The sequence below is a fragment of the Ambystoma mexicanum genome, chromosome 3q (genome assembly GCF_040938575.1).
Source record: "Ambystoma mexicanum isolate Mex_15411 chromosome 3q, UKY_AmexF1_1, whole genome shotgun sequence".
NCBI lineage: Eukaryota > Metazoa > Chordata > Amphibia > Caudata > Ambystomatidae > Ambystoma > Ambystoma mexicanum.
In genome coordinates, this window is record NC_090926.1 from 269,291,899 (window position 1) to 269,316,639 (window position 24,741).

At 45.1% G+C, this 24,741-nt stretch overlaps 1 long non-coding RNA gene across 2 annotated transcripts; it reads right to left on the reverse strand.

Annotated features, from left to right (window-relative positions):
* Positions 1-898: 898 nt before the first annotated feature.
* LOC138581848 (uncharacterized) lies at positions 899-24,654 on the reverse strand. 2 transcript variants are annotated; one of them, XR_011304820.1, is made up of 4 exons: positions 24,576-24,654; positions 17,945-18,068; positions 6,065-6,115; positions 899-1,137 (listed from the first exon to the last, which is right to left on the reverse strand). It is a non-coding gene; the product is annotated as an uncharacterized lncRNA (long non-coding RNA). The 2 variants fall into 2 exon arrangements; XR_011304821.1 differs by lacking the exon at positions 6,065-6,115.
* Between the last annotated feature and the right edge of the window lie 87 nt (positions 24,655-24,741).

Genomic DNA, 24,741 nt, shown 5'->3' on the forward strand with positions numbered 1-24,741 from the left:
ATGCCAACTCATGGAGTCTTTCAAGGGCTCCCCTGGCTGGCGTAGTCGGAGAAGGTTCCGCGGGGAGGGTGAGGTGCCAATTCGATTAGGGCGCTGCTGCCGCTAAGGCCAGCCCTGTGTGTATACCTTACTATGGTTTGTGTACTTTTCAGGCCATCATTTATACAGCAGACCATTGTTGAAAGTTGAAAGCCAAACGGGGCGAGGAGGGGAGCTGAGAGTGCAAGTGAGTCGTGAATGTTTGCCCAGGATGTCATGTGGCAAGGGAGTTTACAATCCTGGGAGACTGGAGCCGTTATTTTCCCTGATTGTGGCCCTCGTGCTGCTTTTCAGGGCACAAGTAACGGATACATGTGAGTGGACAGTGTTGCTTTTTTCAGAGGGCAGCCACATCACCCTTTTGGTGTTTCTGAGCTGACAACCTTCGCCCAGGTTTCACGTTCCCAGTGTTGACACCCACAAGAACACACAAAATTGTCATCAAAGCACATGTCTCATATTTAGATATTTTGTTTTCCAAGGAATATTGATTGCACTATAGATTGCTGGGTTTAAAAGGTGAGCACCTTTTTTTATATTTTGCCAGCTAGTTATTGGAAAGAAGCAGCATGAAAGAAATTGTACCATTTTTAAATTATTATTTTGAACATTTCCTGTCAGCAGAGTTCAACTGCCAACTCCGCCCCACTGACCTCTGCCTGCTCAGAAACACGCCCCCTCCTTCAAACTCCGCCCCCACCCCAGCCGGCCCTTGTGTGATCCCCCTTACATTTTTTTCAATTTCTACCACTTTTAGAGGCGGGTGGGGAAGCAAACATACCCTCAAACATGCCCACAAGCGCCCCCTCGTCCGACTCCCTCCCCCATACCACACGCAACATGTTTAAAAGAGACAGCAATGAACTCTTCTGAAGAAGTAGTTCTCGGGGAGGCGGACTGTGGTGCCTGCATTATCTCTGGTAGTGTGCATGTTGTTTTAACTCAACACAAGCCCATGTTGGTAGTGTGACGGCAAGGGTTTATTATACATGACATGAGGGCTGGCCCTGAGGGAGAGCTCTGAGGAAGGCCATTGGCTGGGCGGGGGATGAGCGATCGTCTGCAGCAATGACACTTGTTCTCAGCTGGCGGAGATCTCTGAAAAGGAAAGCGCACACAGACGTCTTATCAGTCATGAGATGTGATAAAGTTTCCTCGCAGTGTAAGAACAAACACTTAAATTACAGCCAATCCAAATGTTAGTCCTATCTTCACACACAAAGTGTTCCATGCCCTCAGCAGAGGGTAAGTGCTGTGTTCGGGTACGAAAGATTTCTTCTTGTATGGCAGAATATCAAGCCGCAGATACAAGGCAGCGCAGTGGGTTCCTGCTGCTGTGGTCTACGTGTAACGTGACTTCTTGCATTCCAGAAATCATGCACTCATTATGACCCATTCACACCAGCGTTTTTAAATGTATATGTACATTTTATTAGTATATATTGATTTCAAAGAAACCTTTAGTATGGCAATAAATATTAAAGATACAATTACATCATTTTTATAAGTGATATAATCAGTCACTTCATAACCTCATATATTGATTCTAGGCTCAGTTGCAAACGTATCCCTGCTGTTTGTGCCTAAGACTGGTGACACTTATGAACGCCTGTCCAGTCAGGGAGGGTGGTAGCCCTGCCCTCCCCTCCCCCAACCATGCAGTCCAGCTGCAAAGGAAGAGGGCGTTAGGCATTAGGCAAATGACGTTAACCAACTAAACAGGGTATGGGCTATGTCCTGAGTCAGGGGCGCAACAAAACCTACATTTCGGAGGGGGACAGATAACGGGTGATGGGAGGGGCCACTTCAGAAACTGTGCGTGGCAAAATTGGAGGTTCCACCCCCTCTGTTCAATCCCAGGGGTTATCTGGTGGGCGGCCCAAGTAAGAGAAATATGCAAGTGATTGGATTGGTTACACAGTGAAGCTAGGATTTTACCAAATGTTATAGTTTAGGAACTTGAACACATACCTTCCAAGCACCACTTATGTACATTTTAAGGCCTACAATAATGTCCTCTACAGCACAGCTCTCACGTTTCCAGTTGCTATGCATGAGAACGCCACCCTGACCTGATTTTGCTTAGAATTCTTGGACTTTTAGTGGTCCTTACTTTCAAATGGTAAAGAAAATCTACAAGTCCCAGAATCCAAAGGGCTAAGTGGAACTGCATTGCCTTTTCATGCATGGTCACAGGAAAGTTCAGAGCCCTGATGGTTTAATGACAAAATACACCCAGCTCAAAGTAATTCAACTTACAATATGTACATCCTTAGAGAAACATGCAAAGCCTAAAGAATAATGCTGTAGCTTAATTTCCCACACCTAAAAGGAAAACTACAAGTCCCAGAACGTAAAATAATACAAGTCAGAAAAAAAAGATTCTTTTTAAACCACTGTAGTTATGTTACTTGGATACTTGGGTCCATAGTGCATTTGTCACTAGCTTACAGCACGCGGTTATGCATCCATATAAAGCAACCCCCTTTTGCTTCAAAAAAGGGAAGCCTTACTTTAGATAGACACCTTGTCGCTAAGGTAATGAACCATGGGGCGCGGGGCTCATTCAGACCAATGACAAATGTGTAAACATATGTAAAAGAACGGCATGGGGGTGCTAAGGGAGCCAAAGAAGCAATTGAAGACCATTGCCACAGTCAGCTCAGTCCAGTATGCTGCCTGTGACCTTGCATGTTAATGGCAATCCTGAGCTTCAGCATGTGTGTTTTGACAGCGGTTGGGAGAACAGGAGGATCATTCTTCTTTTATCTCGTAAATGACCCTGTGAATGAAGCGAGGGCGGTCCGCAGTTAAGCGCAAAAATTAAGCGCACAAAGAGCGAGATAAGCGGATACAAAACCACCACAAGCGACATGGAAAAATTAAAAGCAACTTTGGGCAAAAACGAGCCCAAAGTCGCTTATAATAAAAGGAGATGGCGACACTGGTGTGGAAGCCCCGCCCCTCGATGATATGATAAGTTAACCCGGGGAATCGAGCCCGTGTTGCTCTGTCGTCTTGCTTCCAAGGTGAGCACGTTGCCCTTGAGCTATCCTCCCGAGACAAACTCACATTTCGAGGGGAGGCTGGAGCCCGATTAGCTCAATTGCATTGCACGCCTGTCCTGGGCTTGGTAAGGGGCTTTCAGGATCCTTCCTAGGTGGGTGAAGGGAGGTGCGACAACATGCCATCAAGGCATGGGGTTTGGTGGGGTATCCTCAAAAGAAGAAGGGGCATACCATGTCTCGTCCAATTATGTCATGACTCCCTCCAGAGGGCTGCCTCCCCCATGTGAACCTCCCTCATATAGCCGCCGCCAGGGTCAGGATCAAGTAGCGGCTGCCGTACCCATGCCACATGGGGAGAAGTCACCGCTGGGAAAGGAGTGAGGACACCATTGGATTCTTCACATAAAGCTGATGTAAACCCTGAATCTAACATGAATATTCTAAACCCCCACCAGGAGGAAGAACCGGAAATAATCCTGGACCTAGCATTTGCCCAACGTAATGACCCAGTGTTAGTAGAAGCCTTCCTAAAAACATTCCTGAGGAACAAGGTAGGAAGAACGAGGGGACCTTCTTCTTAAAACACAGGTGGTTATATAGGGGAGACGTTAGTAGTGAGGGTATCCTCCCGCTCAAATAGAAGTTCCCTTTAGTCACCGAAGAGTAGTTTTGGAAATTGCACTTGCTGAAATGGAGCGCTGGTCATTTAGGGGCCACAATAACCCAAAGGCAAGCAGTAAATAAGTTCTATTGGCCTAGTGTATGCAGATGTAAAATATATTGTTGCTACATGCTCTCTGTCCCGAAAGACTACTTTACATCATTGTCCACCTGCACCTCTACAGCCCTTACTAATTATAGAAGCCACTTTTTCCTGAATAACAATGGGTATCACGGGCCCATTGGAGCCTTCTAGGCATGGGAATAGGTACATCCTGGTAATCTTGGATTACGCCACCAGTTATCCTGAGGCCTTCCCTATGCAAACAACCACCTTGCAACAGATTCTGAAGCACCTGACCCCCTTTCTGTCCAGAGTAGGCTTTCACAAGGAAATTTTGCCAGCCCAGGCAACAACTTTCATGAGTAAAATAATGGCAGAGGTAAAGGATATTCTACAGATAAAGATGTTACAAACCTCTATTTATCACCTTCAGACGAATGGTCTTGTTGAACATTTCAATAAGACCTTGAAACATATACTTAAGTAGTGGAAGCTGACGGAAAAAACTGGGAGGCAATGATTCCTTGGGCCCTGTTCATCCAGAAAGCACCCAAGTCTTCCCTAGGTTTTTCACCTTTTGAATCATTGTATGTACGAGACCCCAGGGATGTGTTAGACAAGTTACAGGAGACCTAAGAGGAAAGGGAAGAAGCCATCCTGCCTTTGTCCAAAACCACACAGTGGATTAAAGAACACATTATTTATTTGTATTTATTTATTGGATATTTGTAAGGCGCCAGTACAACAAATTGTGTTTCAAGGCTCCACAAGACAAAAAGGGGATGGGGGGGAAAAAGTGTGGGGGGGGGACAAGAGAGAACGATAACAATAACGGTCCTACTAGGCCATGTGACATTCAGTTCATGCCAGGGCAGTAACAAGAAGTGTGAGGGAGAGGGGGAGTGCCAGTCTGCGTGAATGGGTGAGAAGTGAAGTGCAGGGTAGAGAGGAGAGAGTGCAATTGAACGGTGGGTGCATGAGGTGGTAAAGAGGGTAACAGGGGCTAGGCGAGTGCTAAGGGGAGGCCAGGAGGGCAACTGCCTGGGAATTTCAGGGGGTGAGGGTCCACATGCTAAGTGTGAGGAGGGGTCGTGGACTGGGCGGGGGGCTAGTGCCCTGTAGAACTCAGAGGGAACCTGGCAGACAGTCAATGCCATAGGGAGGGGTGTTGGCAGGGGAGAGGGAAGGAGGACGAGAAAAGGAGGGTCTTGGGGTGCTTCCAGAACTTAAGGAAATCTGGCTCAAGCCTCAGAGGGGCAGTGAGAACATTGTAGAGGGAGGCTCCTACGGAGGAGAAAGAGAGAGAGATCCCCCCCACTCTCTGCTTAGAGAAGTGTCTGATCTGCAAAGAGTTGGAGCTAGAAGACCAAAGGGCTTTAGCAGGGAGGTATTTAGGGAGAGAGAGTTGGATACAGCAGGGTACCATGCCCCAGAAAGCCTTGTTGATGATGCAGAGGATCTTGAAATTGATCCTAACAGAAACCGGGAGCCAGTGGAGAGATTTTAGGGCTGGAGAGATGCGGTCCCTGGGCTGGAGACCAAGGATAAGTCTCGTAGTCCTATTCTAAATGAGTTGAAAGGGGCAAAGGGAGGATAAAGGAAGATTGAGGAAGAGGCTGTTGCAGTAGTCCAGTCTAGAGAGGTCCAGAGCTCTGGAGGAGACATTGAGTTTCTGGGAGAATGTGAGGAAAGGTGCAGCTGATAGTGTGCCTTTTTGACAAGGTCTGAGGTGTGAGGATAGAAGGCGAGAGAGCAGTCAAAGATGATACCAAGGTTTTTTGCCTCACAAGAGGGTGAGGGGAGGGGACCCATAGTGGGTGACCAGAGGGAAGAAGGGAGCAGGAGTCCCAATGAGAAGGATCTCAGTCTTACTGGAATTGAGGAAGAGATCATTGGCAGCACACCATGCCTGAATAGCAGTCAGAAAGTCAGGGATGATAGGAGAAAGAGGAGGCAGTGGAGGGAAGTTTGAAGGAGAGCAGCATGTCATCTGCATACCGCTGGAAGTGAGGAGAGAAGGAGGAGATCAGGTGGGCCAGAGGGGCAAGGTAGATGTTGAAGAGCCACGGCAAGAGGATAGCCTTGAGGGACGCCGCAGGTGTAGAATGTGATAGGGGAGAGAAAAGGGCTCAGTTGAACCTGGAAAGGACGGATGGAGGGGAATTAGGTCAACCAGTCAGTGCATGCACTGCAGGAAATAGTCCACTTCCGTTTAGCCAAGTCTCAAGAAAATCAGAAGGCACAGTATAATCTCAAAGCAGTGACCAGCAGGGATGTAATTTGGGGGTCTTACCTGCGACCGCTGAGGACTCCCTTGCTACCCCTGTGGTCTCCCTTGCTATCCCTGAAAAAAAAAACATTTTTTTTTTCTTTTTTTGAAATTGAAGCTCTGGGGCTGTGGCCAGGGCCATGTGGCTCTTTGTTTCTGGAGTGGCTTGCTTTCTTGTTCGGGCCCCTAAAAAAAAAACAGGGGTTTCCACAAGTGTAACAATTTAAGCAGTGACCCTAGATAAGAGAGTAAAGGAATAACAAATAATTTGTCTTTCTGGAATTCTATACAATTGCTAAACTCAAAGGTTTATTTCGACACACTTCAGGGGGTGAGTCACTGATTTAGTCTGTCCTTAAACACCTCAAATTCACAATGCAGACAAAAACGTCCAAAAAGCATTTAGAGTAGAATAAGCATTCATTTCGGACTATGTATTTTGCTTTTCACAAATAGCAGTTATAGCATTTTTTTTCTGCCATTGTCTCTTATGATCATCACAAGACATTCCATCTCAGTGTTGACAAAATCTTTGTTCTTAAAAGCTTGGGTACAATGTACAAATGTTTGACCATAGCACATAAAGTGGCCCTTGATTTCATTGTGCCACAATTAATGCGTTGGTGTCTATCTTACCTATCTCCATAGCATGCTGTTCAGGATGTTTGTTTGCATGTATTAGGTAACATGTGCCCAGAGTACGGGATGAGGTGTGAGTGCGCCGCTTTCCCTGCACTACTCTAAATTCTTTAATACACAGTTATGAACCCTTCCGAATAGTATGTATTTTGCCAACCTCTGAAGTCTGTAAAGTAAATACAAGCAGGCTTGATATGTGGCCAACTTTACACCAGACCTGCAGATTAACTGGCCTGCTGTTAAATCTCAGTTACCAGTTTAATGGTATCTACTACAGAGTGTAATTTGCTTTCAGACTTTGAGAACATTCAGACATGTAATTGCTAATTTTACTATAGCCGGTAAGATAGCTATGGCCGGTAAGATAGCTAAAGCCAGTAAAATAGCTCAGTGTGTGGAGCGCTCACTGCTGCGATGTGTGTGTGATCTACAGGTTGCAGGTTTGAATCCTGGCAAGGCCAACTCAACCTTTCATCCTTCTAATGTTGATAAATGAGTATCAAAACAGGTTGGGTGATATTGTATGTATATTTCTTTCTATATAAAGTGCGTAAGTGCTATATAACACATCATTATCATTTGGCCTTGGACATCTGCTTGCATTCACAGTAATTTGGTAATATGGGCCTATATACACTGATATTAACGATACATATGGTGATCCATTCTTGTATGAAATCTATATCACATTACAGTAATATCCTAACCATATTTTTCATAGTGTACATAGGAGCAATGATATGTGATGCCACTTCCTGTTTTGTCAAAGGGTGAAAGGTCATGTTCCATCGCATCCTGTGATGCCACTTCAGGGTGGGGTCAAATTACATCAATTCCTGTGATGTCATCACAGGTCAAGGGTTGTGTGATGTCACTTCAGCTACCCCCAGCCTTTTGGTGAAATGACATCCCTGGTGACCAGATCTTTCTCTTTTGGGCAAAAGGTTCTAGTACTTTTACCAACCTCTGACCATTAGATGCTATCAAGATGGCACAGACGGTATGAGGTCAAAGAACAAACCGGCCCATATAACTACTGAGTTGCCCAACCTGATAGGTGAACCAAAACACAGATCTACCATATCAATCCTCTAAAAGAATGGAAAGAAGAACCAATTGTGTCATCCTCAGTAGTAATGGCTAGTCTCCTTGCAGAGGGAACAAGGGATGTATCATTACATATCTACTCCACCAGGAACTACTATTAAACCAAAACACTATGGAATACCTGAGGCCTGAAAAAATAAGTAATCCAGGAGGTAGAGAAGATGTTAGAGGCAGACTTATCGATCCATCACAGAGTCCCTGGTCCTCGCCAATAGTCCTAGTGGCAAAACCTTATCAATCGTGGAGGTTTTGTATATATTTCAGGAAACTGAACGCAATTTCCCAGTTTGACAACTACCCAATTCCCTGTATCGATGATCTCATTGACCAACTGGGCAACACAATATACCTCTACATGATTTATCTCACGAAGGGCTATTGGCAGGTCCCCTAAATCCAAAGGACAAGAAGAAAACAGCCTTCTCTAACCCGGGAGGACTATGTCAATTTAAACGTCTGTCATTTGGCTTACATGGTGTCCCACAACCTTTCAACGTCTAATGCATCAGATCCTATACCCATACTCTAGTTTCAGCAGAGCATAGCTAGACGACAACATCAATATATATTAAGACCTGGGAGGATCACATGTTCCATTTATACCAAATTACCAAAGCCTTGAGACTCGTCTGCCTGACTGCCACCCCCAAGAAATGTTATCTAGCTCAGTCAGCAGTAAAATACTTTGGCTTCTTTGTGGGTGATGGATTGGCCCAACCACCAGCAGAGAAAGTCTGGGAATTTCAAGAAACCCCAATACCAAGGGCAAAACGTGATTAAAGGTTTATTTTCGGAGCTGTTGGTTATTATAGGAGATTTGTTCCTAATTACTCTTCCATCACCTCCTGTCTAACCGACAACTAGAAAAATGCAGAACCTCAGAAATTACAGTGGAGAAAAGAAGATCAAGCCTGTTTTGATACCCTAAAAGCCATCCTATTTAGGGAGCCCATACTTAAACTACCTAATTTTAATAGAGAATTCATACTCCAAACCAATGATTCGGAAGTAGATTTAGGTGCTGTACTATTCCAAATTCAAGACGGAATAGAACACTCTGTGCTTTACATCAGCGGGAAACTATTTCCCCGGCAGCGTAACTAGGCAACCATCGGGTTAGACGCATTGGCTATCAAATGGGTAATAGGGTATCTGTGATGAATCCTGCTGAGGCATCACTGATCCCCAGCCTGAAGTCTCGTCCCATGTGGCCAGGGCAAGGCAGCCGCTACCTGACCCGGACCCTGCGGGTGGTATTCTGAGGGTGGATCACATGGGAGAAGATGGCTGTAAAGGGAGAGTGGTGACTCCACAAGGAGAGAAACAATATACTTCTCTTTATTGTGAAGAATATCCATTCATTCCAGGGTTTATGATGGCTTGCTGCCATTACTCAAAACCACCTAATTCTAAAACCATGAGAAATACACTGCTTAAACAAAGACCCAATCAGTCTTCATGTAGATATTGTGAAACTAAAACATATAAAACATCTGATGTTTACGGTAATTGCAATGTTCATGCAACTGTTCAACCATGTAATGTAAAATACATTGAAACTTCCTTGAACTCAAAGTCCTAGAAATTCTCACATACTGTGACGAGGAAGAGGAGTAAGGAGTTCATGTGGACGAAATGTGACTGAGAATACTGTGCAGTCTAGTTGCCACAAGTCTACTCAGCTGCATAGGACTTTTAAATGTCCAAATCGCTTGCAGCTGAGGGAACGTGGAGAGAGAAGGCAGGTTGCAGAGTGCACAGAGCGAGAAGCGTGACTGTTGGCCGAGGAGATCCTATGAAGGACTGTAGGAATAGAAGCTTCTCAGAAGTCAGCTGGCAACATTCAAGACTGGAGGAGGGAAGAGTCAGGCGAGAGAAAGCAGAAGGTGCTCAGCAGAGCTATATATGGAGACACGGATCTGCAAAGCTGTGCTGGTCTTGGCACTGAAGGCTGGAAGAGCCGATGCGGAAATCCAGCGGGACTCTGACACTAAAGGGGATCCAGGCCCTTGCAAGTATCTCTCAACCGCCGCACGAAGAGCAAGTGAGTCAGCCTCACAGTGAAGGCGGCTCTGGGATGTGCAGATATGCTGAAAAGCATACTATAAGTACTTTTGAATGCCAATCTAATAGAATTAAAATAAAAAGGTGAATGTGGTGTAATTCTCCTGACATGAGATGTCAGTTGGGGGAAACCTGGTCATCATTGCCTAAGCCAAAAGACATTGCTAAAAGAACAACATGGGCAGATACGGTGCAATTCTCTTGACTTAAGAGGTCAGGCGGGAGAAACCTGGAACAAGCATTGTCAAGAGCCAAGAGATTTTGTTGAAAGGAAAAGTTTGAACAAACCCTCAGATATTGGATGTCAGTTTGGGGGAAATAATTTCAAGCAACAGTTGAAGTCAGCAAAAATGTGCTAATAAAGAAACACTGTTGTGTGATACTTAAGGAGAAACTGAATGTGCAGAGAAGCTTGATAAGAATATTGAGTAGTGAAAACTTTTTGGGCAGCCGAGTACACCAGGAGATCTAAGTCAGCCAAAAGGGGGATATTTCTGGCAGAAGAGTAAACCAGGATATCAAGAGTTTCCATTTGATGTGTTTCCTAGCAGGAGAGTGGACCGGGAAACTCTCTTTGAATTGGTATGTTGAAAAGAGACTTTGTCATATTAAGTTTGTTTCCTTTGAACAATTTGTGAACCAGAAACTTTGAAAAGACTTGCCTTTAGCCATACTTGAATCTCTGTTCTGAACAAGACATTTGTTTTGCCATTCTGAAAAGTAGTAAAGACTTTCCTTTACCTTATCCAAACCAACACTGTGGAAAAGACATTTTGTTTAGCCATTCTGAAAGACTAGAAAAGACTTTCTCTTTTCCAAATCAGTCTCATGGAAGGAACATTGGTTTTGCCACCTTGAAGAGCAGTAAATGAGACATTTGTAATGCCTTTAAGAGACTGGTTTTGACACAGGACATTGTGAATAGTTTGCCTGAAATAATCCAGGGGAAGGACACCAACCTTTGAATACAAGAAGTATTTTTGTTGAAGTTATATGCTTGTGTTATTGCACTATTCTGTTGGGTTGAACGTTGAAATATTTACCTTGCACATTTTGTTTGTATGTAATAGTGTGAGGGTCAGATTGAGTTTGGACACAAGGTCATACTACTTTAGTTTTAGTTTCATAGGAAGGGACACTCCTGTTAGGATAGGGAAAGTTAGGCCTTTATCCAAACCCCTTTCCCCTTTCTATTAAAAAAATGGCTAATATTGAGAAGGCTACCTCTTTGGATCCACCTCTAATTGATGACCCCTCAAAGTATCTCAGATATTGTCTAACAGGAAGAAAGTTTAGGTTAGTGACCAACCATTCACCACTCACATGGTTAAGCCTCTGGAAGGACACCAACCATAGAATAATGCGCTGGTTCCTTGATCTTCAACCATTTTGCTTTAGTATAGAACATCAGAGAGGTAGAGAACAGGGTATCCTGTTTCCCTGTGGAAGACAAGGAAACCAGTGACATTAGGGGAATGGTATGTGATGAATCCTGGGATGTTGCCCCTTCTCCCCGAATGGGAGAACCTTTTCATGAGGCCAGGGAGGTGAGGCTAGGACCCGATAGTCCCCCTGGGGGTGGTACTCAGCGGGAGGATCTCATGGGGAGGGATTCCCCCTCTGGGATACAGAGGGGACATCATGGGCTCACGCAGTATTCCAACACTCACCCACCTCTTTCCCGCCTCCTTCCTTATGTAATGTTATGTAATTGGTTATTTATAACACGCTTAATACCCAGGGGTTTCTAAGCACAGACCCTAGGATCGAAACTGCGCTGCTCCACATCATCTTGCTTCCAAGGCGAGCGCGTTGCCCTTGCCTTTCTCTAATCCTGTAAGCTGCCCTATGTACTTGTGTCAAACAACTAACATCTCTAGTACTCAAGAGTAGGGTTAATTCCATTGGACCTTCATCACGACCTACTGAAATGAGGAAGAGGAGTGGAGCAATGAGGACGCTTTCATGCAACCAAATTGAGCAGTCTAGCTTTCAAGCAAGAAGTGGCATAAAGATAGAAAAGGGACTCACCTGGGTGTCAGTCCCTTCTCAGAGGCACCGTGAGCAAAGGTACTGTACCGCAGGCAGAGAAGCTGATCCTGTAGCTGCTGACGCAGTGAGAGAGGTTGCAGTGTCCCTTTCTGCTCCAGAGAGGACTGAAGCACCTTAGCCAATGTGAAGGGGCCTGGCACCCAAGAACGAGAAGCCATTGTGAAAGGGCCTGGGACCCGAAAACGAGAAGCCATTATGAAGGGGTCAAGGACCCTCAAGTGGAGAAATGGTATTTAAAAGACAGTATTAAGTGTGTGAATTGCAAAATTGTAAGGTAAATGTGCATCTGTGGGACACACACAATGTCGAATGCATGTAATGCAAGCCCGCAGTCATATCTGCTGGACGACTAACAGCATGTCATTCTGGTCCCAACAAAAACACAGTCCATGGACAGTGACGAGGCCGGACTCTGCAGGCACAACATCTGCCCCGACCCCTGCACAGGCAAGACCCCATGCCAGCAGGAGCAGCCAGCATGACATATACATTTCACACAAGAACGGATTACCATATGTAGCAATATGTATAGGCCCATATTACCCAATTACTGCGAATGAAAGCAGACGTCCAACACAACAACCTGGACTATTATATGTCACTCGGGCTAAACTGTAAACAGACAGCGCATCTCGAAGAGGTCTAGAGCCCAAAGCGCAGACATGCAGACATCCAGTGGCTGCCAAATGTCTGACCACATACTGGAAACAACAACTGACAAACACAAGTCCAACCAGAAAATAGATGGCCTGGAGGGTTGCCCAGAGCTGTGTTAGTGGTTATGAATGATTTGAAACCTTCTAGCCATCACCTTTCTGTTTTGCTTATTTGGAAAGTAACTCACAGTTTTATTGATAGATGGGAGATAGAGGGGAAGGATGTGTTGCAGGTCACATTAATTGCAGTTTTTTAAAAATATTTTAAAATGTAAACAGCAGAAGCTCCATGTCATCACCCCTAGAAAAGCCTTCTGGGCCTACAGACTTAGGCTATGTAAGGAACTCATGGTGGCAACAGTAAAGACAGACACAGGTGATCACAGTTCAAGGGGGTTTATTGAACTTTATAATTAATGGGTGAGATAAATGCCTAATCTAAACCTAAATCTAAGATTGGAGCAAACTACAACCATCAAATAATAATAAGGAAGTCCTAGCGGCGTCTTGTCAAATAAAAGGGGCCTATACTAAAAAAAATGATTGCTAATCCTTATTACTAAATTATAAAAAGAATGTGAGATATTGTTCACCAGAAAAGAAAGAAGTGTTCACAAAATGATAAGTCAGGATGGTATGGCTGGGTCTCCCTTCCCCACGTTTGAAGCACGGGACAAGGCAGGACTCTCGAGCACAGCACACTGCTTGGCCTTGTCAGCACGAGGTTCGAGTTTAAGTTAAACGATATCAAAACCTTCAGAGGCTAAGTCTCATTCCTGCAAACGTCTCTTTCCATCAAAGGCTTATGGATTCAGACTAACAAACAAACAAGCAAAAGGTTCCTTCGGTACTCCTGAAGCCTGGGTGATTGCTCTTCGCCTCTTGGATCTCCCTCCGCCAGGCTCAGATCCCCCTTGCAACTTGGGCCTCCCTCTTTTGGGTTCAACACAGCCTTTCAAATATCGCTTGTAATATTCAAATATCCTTTTAAACAACTCCCTCAGCGGACAACCCTCAACCGGGTTCACTCTTGTCGATAAAATGTTCACAGGTATATTACTCTTGATTCACAAACAACAAATGAACAAAGGTTCTCTCGGTGGTCTTGCACCTTGGGCGATTGCTATTCACCCCTAGGATCTCCCTCTTCCAGGCTCGGATCCTCCTTGCAAAAATGGGCCTCCCTCCGTCGGGTTCACTACAGTCTTCTTTAACACAGTTCATGTAATTTTAACAGTTCAGGTTTTGCTCATTTTCATCAGAAAGCAGGGTTTTCCTTCTAACTTTCTTTTAGCATCCCTCCATCGGGTTCACACTTGCCTTATTCCACAGTTCACAATCTTATCCTAGCTTTCCTCTGGCAATGGGTCAGAGATTTGATTGTACAAGCGATTTGATGCAACTCTTGTAGGACCACTACGCCTCACCCCACCCTTTCCTAGGGCCTCCTGGTTCTTGTAGTTTCAAAACAGGTCCCGGTCCGACTATATTGAATGAGCGCCCACGTGGTGCCAGACACCTCTGCACCTGGACCTCAACTGGGCTTTCCATAAAGTTCAAACACACACACAAGTTCTTTCTCTTGCAAATTCCTTGCATTGAAAATGTTGCCACTTGCAACCTTGGGCTCAACACAGTTCAGTTTGCTATCAGCTTCCTCCGACTCACAGGCTGTGCTGAACCCGTTGGCTTCTCTGATCTCCAAGGTCAAGGATAGTACCACAGTAGCCAGCTTGCCTCTCCACCCTCGTTATCAGCACGGGTGGCCCCCGTGTACCATTGACATCTGCTGCTCTGCACGCCAGCTGTAACTCCCGGTGTTATGATTTCCCTTTCGGAGGCTTTGCGGGTCTGAGTTGAAAAGGGAAAGGACAATTCCCCCTTCGTCGTCCTTCCAGGTCTCAAGGCTTTCTTCTCCTGCAAGTCCAGAAACCATTGCATTACCCGTAGATTTGATTCCTTTCGCTGACTTATCCATACAAGGGAAGAGTGGTCGGTAATTAATTTGAATTTTCTTCCTAATAATAGTGCTTGAGATGTAGGATGGACCATTTTATAGCGAGAATTTCTAACTCCGAAACAGAGTAATTTTTCTCCCTGGCAAAGAGTTTTCTACTGGCAAGTAACATAGGGTGTTCTAAGCTGTCATGATGCTGTGATAAGACAGCATCTAATCCAGTCAGGGAAGCTACAGTTTGAAGAATGAAATCTTTGGAAAAGTCAGCTACCTTTAAATTTAAAATGGGATTTTGGCACCGGGTTTGCTTTAAGTTGTTGTAACAAACTTCATACTCATCTTTCCACTGGAGTCTTTGTGGTTCTGCATTTCTAAGCTTATCGGTCAGTCTGGAGGTTTTATCAGAAATGATTGGGATGAATCTATGATAGTACCCTATCTTTCCCAAGAAGGCTCTTAGATCTCTTTTGATTTTAGGTGTTGGTGCTTCAAGGACTGTTTTTACTTTTTCCATTTGGGGTTGTACACTATCGTTCCCTACGAAGAAGCCTGGGTAATTTATGGCTGACTGGGTCAATTTACACTTTTTGGGTTTGGCTTTGAGCCCAGCTTTACGTAGAGCCCTCATGATGGTATAAAGGTGGTGGAGATGTTCTTCCCATGTCTTGCTATATACTACAATGTCATCAATGTATGCCCTGCTGAAACTAGAATAAGGTTGCACATTTCTATCCATTAATCTTTGGAACGTCACCAGGGCATCATGGAGTCCAAATGACAAGACTTTAAATTGGAACAGTACTGTTGGGGAAGAAAAAGCTGTTTTTTCTCCGTCAGGCCCGTTGCCAGTACCCTTTCGTAAGGTCTAAAGTCGCCAAATAAACTGCATCTCCCTAAGTCATCAATACGGGCATGGGCTGGGCATCAATGGAGGAAATGGAATTTACCCTTCCAAAATCTATGCAGAATCTCCAGCTCTGTTCAGGTTTTGACACCAGTACTATGGAAGAGGACCAAGGACTGGAAGAGGGTTCAATCATATTAGCTTTTAACATATTTTCCACCTCTTCGATGAGAATCTTTTTGTAGTCTTCTGGTAGTCGACATGTTTTCAAATGCACCACTTTACTTACAGGAGTATGTATGTAATGATAGGTTCCTTTCACTCTTCCTGGTTTTTCACTAAAGACATTAGGAAACTGCACAATAAGATTAGTTAGATCTTCCTTCTTATTGTTTGTTAGTTCCTGGGGATTAGGTTTAGGTTATCCACTTCTTGCGGTACTGAACAGTATAAGACAGTAGAGTGAGACCCTAAGGCAGTGGTCTTCAAACTTTTTTGGCCTGGGCCCCCCCTGAGCAATGTTTGGGCAGGACGCCCCCTCACCCCCCCAAAAGTGCCAGATGGACAGTATGTAGAAATCGCTATGAACCTTTGCGAGCCGTCACCGCACCCTACTCCCAGTGCAGACCCTGGGCTCTCCCCACCCTACTCCCACCACTATCCCAGTGCTGCCGCCCATGCTGCCGCCCATCCTGCTCCCACCACAGTCCCATAACACAAGCAAACACACATCCATACACATTTAAATAAAAAATAAATCGCCATAAACGTACCTCCTGCAGGGGCCTGCGCGTGGTTGCTAAAATGCCCCGCTCCAGGTTGCTCTGCCCGTATGTGCGAGGAGGCGCAGGAGCACCCCTTGCACATACATACATACATGCAGTGCCCCACCCAGCATTTCCAATGAGCTATGCAAGGCTGGCGAAGCAAAACACCCCCAGCGTTGCATGGCTCAGTGATCATGTGCGGCTGGGGAAATGAACTGTCACAGGCAAACAGTGTTTCCCTTTGACAGTTCTGCCAGCCCAGGAGCACTCCCTCAGCTGGAAAAAGCAGCTGAGGGAGTGCTCAGTGTTTCACTGGGCTGGCTCCTCGGCTCCTCCATAATGGGTGAGGTGGCCTGTGGGTGGACGCCCCCTCACCCATTATGGATGAGCCGGCAGGCTTGGACTGGCCTACCGGGCAATAGGGCGATGACCGTACCAAAAATACAAAATGCTAGTGTAGGCCAGTCAAAATGGGCCACTTTTTTGGCCAATGTGGGCCAGTTTGAGGAGTTACTTCACTATGCAGCTAGTAGTTTTGACCATTGTTGCTGAATAAATATTCTTTAAATATCACAATGTGTTTACATTTGAACAAAAAAACAACCCCTTGGGTACTATTCAAACAGTCTGTGACTAAAGGACTGAATATTCATTTGCCACTGCTGGCCATTTCTTCATTGGTTCCTAAGACCGTGTTATGGTCCAATCTGACCATGTGAGCTGCCCCTTCCCATTTCCTCCAATCTAAAAAAATTGGACTCTGGCGCCCCACAACGGATGTGGCCGCGCCCCCCTAGGGGGGCGCTCCCCACAGTTTGAAGACCTCTGCCCTAAGGGGTTCTCTCTCCACTCCTTTAAAAGACTGACGTGGTAAATATGAGTTTTCTGGCTTCTATCAGGTTGTGACACCCTGTAATTACAAGTCCCTGTCTGTTCAGTTATTTCATAAGGTCTGTGCCACTTCGAAACCAACTTATTTTCTGAAGTAGGCAGGAGGACTAGAACTTTCTGTCCCATGGAGAAAGTCGTCAGATTGACCTTTTAATCATAGGAACAAATTACCTCACAGACTGCCCCACCTTTATACACTATGGGGGGTCACATGTGGTATTACAAGATTGCTATACAAATTTGAGCAATTGTCACTAGGTCGGAAATAACAAAACAGTTTATTTAAAAATATATGTTTTGTAAACAGTCCGTTAACAGCAAACTAACACTTCTTTACACCATTCTCAAATAAATAGAAAAAATCCAGAAAAAAACAAACAGCAGGGGAAAGTTTACAAAGGTACATGCTAGCATGGTTGATGGATGACTTCATATATAATGATGTTAGTAACATAGGTGGATATGCAATTCATAATATGACTTAGAATAATAGTCTACAAGGCGTGTCAACACAAAATGTGTGAGCAGTGTCATGGCATCCTTTCCTTATGCAGTAAGGCCCTTTAAGCCGTCTTCAGGACACACAAGAATAGAGCCTATATGGACGTTGCAGTGTTAGTCTCCCATCAAGTGCTGTTTAAAATGAACACCACAAACAGTCAATTTTAAAAGCCTGACCAATTTATTCCATAAGGATAATGGTTCAAACAAAAGAAACATATACAGCTGATAGTCCACCTACCATTTCATCTGGGTGTGTAAGGATTTAAATTGAAAAGTAGCGCAACATATAATGATTCGGTCAAAGTGATCCCAAATTACCAAGGAGAAAGAAAAAGAAAAGAGATGGAGGCGAGGTATCCTCCATATATCTCTGAGATATATACAAAACAAAGTATTAGACTATAATCACATTATCAGAGTTACCTTGTTCCTTCTTACAAGGGCGTTATTGGATGTTCAATAGCCTGAAGGGAGCATCAGGTTAGAAAGCCAACAAACGGCAAGACTGCGTGTCTGTTATTCACTGCGCCAAAGTCAGCATAATCCTCTGTAAGTACAAAATGCAGAAGACGGCTTATATGAGTTTTTCCTCTTCTGTGCAAAGCGTGTCAAATATACGATCACAACATTACGGATTACACAGCTTGATGCTCACATGGTAGGGCACATGAATGTATTATATCGATGGCAAACATCCATGTACTTTATGCTTGCATGTGTGTGTTAAAGCCAACACGCTAAAGGGCAAGAGCCTACCTTTTCTAAACAGTGTCTATCATCAAACCATACACAATTCCACTTCCAGGCGTATTTGAACGAGATTCACTGATACACCATGATCAGTGGGTAGATATTGACCAAAGGCTGAAACTGGAACTGTCTTTTGTTAATATTGTTTCAATCCCCTCATCTCACAAACCCCCCGATAACAAAAAAAAAAGAGGGCCCCCATGCTCATTTAGGTAATTGCCTTTTTATCATAGGAAAGCTTTTGCTGGCATTGGGCTTTCTCTATATGGGTATGGGCTACATTTCAGAATAACGGCATATGCGCTCGCAAACATGTGGCGTTTTGAGAGAGTGTTATTGGGGCCTCTTCTCGCTCCTCCCACGTTTCCTGGAGAATGTCCAGGACATCCCGAGGCTCTCGACCATACAGTAGCTCAAAAGTGGAAAAACCGTTGGAAGCTTGTAGGGTTTTTCTTAAAGCGAAGGCCCAAGGAATCATACAGTCCCAATATTTTCCATATTCATCAACTAGTTTTCTCAGAATTGTTTTGAGGGTCTCATTAAATCATTCCACCAGCCCATCCATTTGAGGGTGATAAGTGGAGGTTTTCAAAGTGGCAATTTGTAACTCTTTCACCTCTCCTAAAATCTTACTCATAAAGTTTGTACCTTGGTCTGTTATGATTTCCTTTGGGAATCTGACCCAAGAAAGAAATTGAAGCAGATGTTTCAATATTTGCTCTGTGGTGCTATTTCCCATAGGAAAAGCCTCCGGGTATCTTGTGGCATAATCGACAATTACAAGGACATCTTTATTACCTAACTTAGAGGTTTCAAGTGGACCAATTATATGCATTCCAATCCTGGAAAAAAGCCCTTCAATTATTGGCAACGGATTCAACAGGGCTGGAGGAGGAACACTACCTTCATTCCTGAGAACATTATCTCTCACTTTTTGGATTTAGTGTAAGAATTGGCAATAGGTTTTTCTTAGTATGGGCCCTTTTATTTGACACCACGCCTTAGGACTGCCTTATTATTATTATTTGATGGTCGAAGCTTGATCCCATCTTTGATTTAGGTTTAGATTAGGCATTTTTCCAACCTACCTTAACAGTTTAATAAACACCCTTGAACTGTGATCACTTGTGCTTGTCTTTACTGTTGCCACCATGATTTTCTTACGCCGACCCCCCCCCCTTTTCCAAACACTTTCCTACACTTTGACACTCAACGGACTAACACCAGAGCTGTTTACCTGGCATGTCCCAACACAAGGGTCAGGCAGAGTCAGGCAATTGACAATAACTATGCACACCTGACGGCCCTTTCTCTTCCCCACAGCGATAAAAGGCGGAGCACAAAAGCTCACTTCAGCACGAGGAAGCAGCTATTCCAGACTGGCAGTTCAAACGGAGGAGAAGGCAGAGAGACCTTGCGAGACGACGAGGAGGGAATTGCTAGCGTGGTGCCGTCCTTGACTCCCGAGACAAGAAGCTCCAACAGTTCAGCACAGCCAGTGCGGCAACCTTGTTGAACAAAGAACTATAAAGAAACCGGAGTAAAAGGTTCAGAAGCAGAGTGGTCAGGTGTTGCGGGGGGGCGCCAATTCGAAAAGGACTCAGACGCTTTTTTGGGTTGTGTTATTTTGGTGAAACTACAAGAACCAAAGGCCTTAGGAGAGGCCAGTGTGAAGTGTCAAAGTGGTCCTACGAGGGTCGAGCAAAAACCCCTCACACTCGAAAGTCTTTGAGACATTGGCAAAAAACTGATTGAACTGTGAAACTGGAAAATGTGAATCCAACAGAGCGATGCCTGCAAATTGAGGCTAAACAGTGATATACTTGTGAACATTGTGACAAGTGTGAACCTGGCTGAGGGATGTTCACAATAGATAGTTGCTTAAAAGGACATTAAGACTGTTAAATTATATGTTTTTGAATGAAAGGCCGTAGTCAACACAATTGGGGAGGCTAACATTGTAAGAAGGATCAGAGCCATGGTTGAGAGGGAAGGGGATCCAAGGGGCAAAGAGCAATCGCCCACCACGAAAGATTGCCAAAGGAACTTTTGTTTTGGTTATGATTTATGGTTCAGCAGGCCTTCTATGGCAAGAGACTTTGCAGGAAAGAGACTTGGCCCTAGAAGGTCCTGGCATCGTTGAAGGAACTGTAACCTTGTATTTGTATTTATTTTCATTTATATAGCGCTTTAATCTAAGGCACTTTACATGAGGAACAAGAAAATACAACAAGCAATACATGACATTAAATCTAAACCAGAAAACAGTACAAGGAACAATTTACATTATTTATGAGGTTAATTGCAAATGGAGAGGGACCAGGGCGAGAAAGGGGGGGGTAGGAGGTGAAGGTGAAGATGGCTTCAATGGAGAAAAGGAAGAAAAATAAGCTAATGGAGTGAGTGGAAGAGCTAGGATTTTTGGGAAATGCGAAATGAAGGGTAGGAGGAAATAGAGCAGATGGGGAGAGGAAGGCGGTTCCAATGGAAAGGAGCAAGAAGTTGGAAGGAGCGGAAGTGGGAAGGGGCACAGGGTGAAGGAGGAGAAGAGAGAAGGAAGTGATCTGCAGAGAGGAGAGAACGAGAAGGAGTATAGAAATTAAGAAGGGAGGATAGGTAGGGAGGAACAAGACAATAGAGGGCTTTGAAAAGTAGGCAGAGGAAGTTGGATTTGAGCTCGGAGTGAAATGGGAGCCATCCTAAAGAGTTAAGTCGTGAGGTGAGAGAAGGCAGAGGGAGCAGATGGCAGAGTGGTAGATGGATTTCAGGCGGGAGAGGTGAGAGGAGGGGAGTCCGAGGAAAAGAGTGGAGCAGTAGAAGAGTCTGGAGAAGATGAGGGAGGAGATTAGGAGTTTAGTGGCATGAAAGGTTAGGAAAGGGCGAATTTGCCAGATGTTGTAGAGGTGGAAGCGGAAAGATCGGGCAGTGAGAGAGATGTGGTGAGATAGAGAGAGGTGGGGGTCGATGTGGAGACCAAGGTTGCGGGCGTGAGGAGAGAAGGAGATTCGGGATGGGGGAAAGAGAATGAAGGGAGGAGGGGAGGGATGAGGGAGAGTGTTAGCAGGAAAGAATAGGAGCTCGGTTTTATCAGTGTTAAGAATAAGGAAGTGAGAGGACATCCAGGATTTAATAGCAGAGAGGCAAGAAGTAAGCTTAAGGTGGATTTCAGGAGAGAAGGAGGAGAAAGAAAGGAAGAGCTGGGTATCATCAGCAAAGAAATGGTGTGAGACGCCAAAGGAGGAGATAATGGGAGCTAGGAAGGAAGTATAGAGTGAGAAGAGAAAGGGGCTGAGGACAGAGCTTTGGGGAACGCCATGGTTGAGAGGGAAGATAGGGGAGGAAAAGTCACCCCATGAGACTGAAAAGGTGTGGTTAGAAAGATAGGAGGAGAACCAATTCAGAGCAGAGTCTTTAAGGCCAAATGAAGATAGAGAGCAAAGGAGTAACCTTTTGCTGGCGAGGCCCAGGAGTGTGCTGTGCTCAAAGGTCCTGCCTTGTCCCTTGCTAAAAATGACTTATCATTTGGTGAACACATCTTTGTTTTCTTGAGAGCATTATCCCACACTATTGTGTAACTTAGTTGTAAGGATTGGCAAAAGGTTTTTTAGTATAGGCCCTTTTTATTTGACAAGACACCACAAGGACTGTTTTATTATTATTTGATGGTCGTAGCTTGCTCACATTTTAGATTTAGGTTTAAATTAGGCATTTTCCTTCACTCACTATACAGTTTAATAAACACCCTTGAACTGCGATCACTTTTGTCTGTCTTTACTGTTGCACCATGAGTTCCTTTCATATGGTGTCAGAAGTGGGATGTGACTCAATTGAAACTAATTGGGAAACCCTACAATTTAAAAAACTTAGAGAACTTCTAACCCTTCAATTGCCACCAAGGAATAATTATTCCAGAAGTTGGGCTGAGTTTGTCAGGCTGTTGAAGGGAAGAGCCAGCTTTTGAGAGTCTTTCTGAAGGAGAGGAGATCTTCTATGCTATGGATGGTTAAAGTGATCAAGTTCCAGCTGGTGGGTACTTGGACTGAGAAAGATGAGCCCCTATTCTTGTTGATTTCTCATAGGTATGACTAGGAGAAGTGCTGAACCCGATCTGAGGTTTCTGTTAGGCCTGTATTTTGTGAGTTTGTGTGTATTCTGGCCCTGTGTTGTGGAGTGCCCAGTGGGTGATGCACATTGCCTTGAAGGTGGATCATCGCCCGATTGGGAGCCAGTGAAGGATGCAGAGGGCGGGTGAGATGTGTTCTAGTGCTAGTGGAAGCTTATTGGTAGTGTATTGTACCTATTGGTGTTTTCTTAGCTGTTATGCAGAGGCTCCCAGGTATAGGGAGTTAGAATAGTCTAAGTGTGAATGGATGATAGCCATCATTGCAGAGACTCTGAGGGAAGTTTAAGTATGAAAGTAAGGGGCAGAGAATGCAAATGCGTCCATAATGCATCCAAGGTTTTTAATTTTGTTGGAGGAGGTTCTACAGAGAGTGGCTATGGGGTGGGTTGGGGAAAGAGGGAGGTCTTCCAGCAGAGCATGATCTCAGTTTACCCTGGGTTGAGTAGGTGGTTGACAGTCATTCAGTGGTCGATTTCTGAGAGGCATGTTGCGAGGTCGGGGGACGAGGCAGAGGGGTCCTTTTGAATTTTGAAGAGGATTTGGGTGTTGTCTGCGTAATTGTAGCAGGTTAGGTCATGGGATCGAATGAGTCCAGGAAGGGGGCTTACATAGAGGTTAAAGTGCAGTGGGGATTGAGAGGCCCCCTGTGGAACACCATGGGTGACTGGGTGAGGGGTAGAGGAGAAAGGAGGCTGGTGTACTAATTTGGATCTGTCGCAGAGGAAGGAGGATATCCACTTCAGAGCTGAGTGCCTGATGCGAAGACAGTGAAGTCTGTCCCTGAGGGTGGTGTGGTCAATGGTGTTGAAGGCTGCCGAGAGGTCGAGTAGAATTAGGCTTCAGTCTTCCAAGTCTGAGTGTCTTTTAAAATCATCCCAGATGGAAGCTAGACAAGATTAAGTTTCTCGTTGGGGTCTGAAACCATATTGGGCTGGGTCAAGGATCGGGTTTGATTCTGTGAACTGCATAGTTCTGAGTAAGCCGCTCCGTCAGTTAGTTTAGCTGTGAATCGGTTGTTTGAGATGGGTCTGTAATTGGTTGGGATGAGGGGGTTCAAGTGTGGCTTTTTTGAGCAGAGGCTTGATGCAGGAGGTTTTGATTTCGGCTGGGAAAATGCCAGAGATGTGTTGACGATGGATCTTGCAAATTCTCCAGTGCAGGTGGATGTCAGGATTTCGTTAAGCAGAGTGTGGTGGGGGAAGGGATCTCTGAGGGATCCTGGGGCGCGGCCGTTAATAGTTTGGTCAATTCAGGCAGGCCCGACTGAAGATGCAATGGCAACAGAAAGGTGTTATTTAAATAAGGACAATTGCTTCTAATTTAGTGCGCCGTGAAGGGTTACACTGCTAGGACCCTTCACCATGAAAACATCATGTAAAAGAAATAAATGACTGAAAATGGCAGCTTTATTATTACAGCTTATTTAATCAAAGCACATATGTTTCAATCGTTTGGACTGAGCTAATCACAGTTCTTAGTACAAGAGATAAAACAAAACATCTTCCAGATATAAAATTAAACAAATGTACAGCATAACAAAATATTTTAAAAAGGAAAACAACAAAATGAACAAAGATCAACCAACTAGTCTGAAAATTATTTTACATGGATGTCTCCTAAACCAAGCGCAGAAATGACTCAATGCACATGGGATAAGGAAGTGGCCTAAGGTTGCCCTATTATAAGTAAGAGACAAATTACCCCTTACTCTTTAGTACTCAGACCAGGGCCTACGTATGGATAGGAGGAGGCTGAGGGAAAAGGCCAACTGAGCTCTCTGCGGCTCTCCGATGCTCGGAGAGGCTGCCCGCTATGAGCGCCGCCGAGACAATGGAGGAAGGTAAGTGCCCCCCCGACCCTTTCGCTCCTACCCTGCACAATGCCCATTAGGATATCGCGGGCAGGCCTCCAATGCCCTGCTATCATCCTCTCTGCAAGAGTTAAGCGGCGCAGAACCCGCACAACAAGCACGCACCTCGCCGCTTACACCCCAACTTGCAGAGTCAGGAATCTGCAGCTAGGAGCACGGCTCTTTTACCCGCCTTCTGCACTCCTGGCTCGATCACGCCTTGCCTCCCCCACCCTAATGGCCCCTCTGCTCCCGCCCACATGTGCGCTACTCTCCTGGCTCCAGCTCATAAGAGAGCAAGGATCCCCGACCACACAGCACACGCACAATACCTGAAGACTCGAGGTCTAAAACCCCTTCCCAAGACGGCAGTCAGCTCTCCCACGTCGCTGTACCCCTGTTAGGGCTGGCCTGGTCAGGGATCACACCCAAAGGCGGTACCCCGCCCCACAAAACCAACCCTTTCGTGCCCTACAACAACACCTCCTATCTCATACC